The sequence below is a fragment of the Heliangelus exortis genome, chromosome 24 (genome assembly GCF_036169615.1).
Source record: "Heliangelus exortis chromosome 24, bHelExo1.hap1, whole genome shotgun sequence".
NCBI classification, from domain to species: Eukaryota; Metazoa; Chordata; class Aves; order Apodiformes; family Trochilidae; genus Heliangelus; species Heliangelus exortis.
In genome coordinates, this window is record NC_092445.1 from 5486459 (window position 1) to 5487793 (window position 1335).

The following is a 1335-nucleotide window of genomic DNA, read 5'->3' on the forward strand; positions in this document are numbered from 1 at the left end:
CGATTAATTACGATTAATTACGGGGAATGCCCCGTTCTGCACCCGCCCGACGGCGGGGTCCGTTCTGCACTTCTCCCGGTGCCCGGGGCCTGTGACGGTAGCGGCGGGGGCCCGGGGCGAGCCTGGAGCTCACCTGCACGGTGCTCGGAGGGGGCCGGGGCTGCCCGGGGCTGGCGGGGAGGGACGGAGGGAGCGGGCGGTGCCGCGGGTCTGGCCGGTCCGGGGCGGTGGGAGCTCGGCGGGACACCGAGAGCTCCGCCGCACCGCCTCCGCCGCCTTCCCCGCCTCCCTCCGGGGGGGCCCGAGCCGCCCCCCGTCAGCTCCCCGCCCTCCACCTCGTAAGCCAGGGGGAGAAGATGAGACACCGCCCGCCCTATCCTCCTCGCCCTCTTTCTGCCCCCCGGACCTCCCCCTGCAACGTCCTCCCTGCCCCCGGCCGCAGGAGAGGACCCCTGCGGGAGGCGAGCGGGACACCCCCATCCCCTAGCTGCCATCCCTGTGGAGCAGCTCTCCCTTCCCCCAGAGAGGACCCAGGTGCTGGTACCGGTGCTGGCATCAGAGAGGCCCCAGGTGCTGGCATCACTGGCCAGAATGGTTGCCACTGCGGGGGGGGGGGGGGGGGGTAGCCCTCAGCGATGACCAGACCGGGACAACCAGACCCTACTGTGCCACAAAGCTGAGGTGCAAACCCCAGTGCCTGGTGGCCTGGGGACAGCCCAGCCCAGGACCAAGTGCCTGGGGTCAGAATCCTGGGACTGGGTCCCTGATCCCATCCCTCCTGCCGGTGTCACTCCCTGCACCTGGCAGTGTCCTCTCCTTGTCCCCAGCAGCACAGCTGCCACTTTCCAGAGCTGAACCAGCCTCTCCTGGCAGCACCAGGGCCTTGCCAGCCCCCAACACTGCCTACTGCTCCCGAGGCCTGGCTGCCCGGCTCTGCCCCAGCATCCCATGCCCACGCCAGACGGGCCACCCCGAGCCTCGCAGGCAGGGAGCAGGCAGGGATCAGGCCCACCCAGGGCACCCACTGACCAACACAAATTTGTGTCTGAGGAATGCACCCTCCTGGTCCTCACTCATCCCCTTTCCTCCCGGATCTCTTGACACTGCAGCTCTCCAGACGTGTGCTGGGGATGCGTGCATCTCAATAACCGCGCTCTAATTAACAACTGATATTTATTCAGCCCACAGTAAATAAGCTGTCACAGGAGAACCGGGCACTGCTGCTCTTGGAGAGCAGCAAGATTCGGCCATTATTCAGCCGCCAGCCCCTGAGATGAGGTTACAGAGCACTCGCCTCTCCGGCCAGTTGCTTGTTGTAGTAATTAAGGGTAATTG

General features: G+C 66.4%; 1 protein-coding gene across 1 annotated transcript in view; it reads right to left on the reverse strand.

Annotated features, from left to right (window-relative positions):
• Positions 1 to 277, reverse strand: part of COL16A1 (collagen type XVI alpha 1 chain) — a 20646-nt gene extending 20369 nt beyond the window's left edge. Inside the window, exon 1 of the mRNA XM_071767657.1 lies at positions 134 to 277. The gene's annotated coding sequence lies outside the window, so the exon portion shown is untranslated. The remainder of the gene's footprint in view (positions 1 to 133) is intronic.
• Between the last annotated feature and the right edge of the window lie 1058 nt (positions 278 to 1335).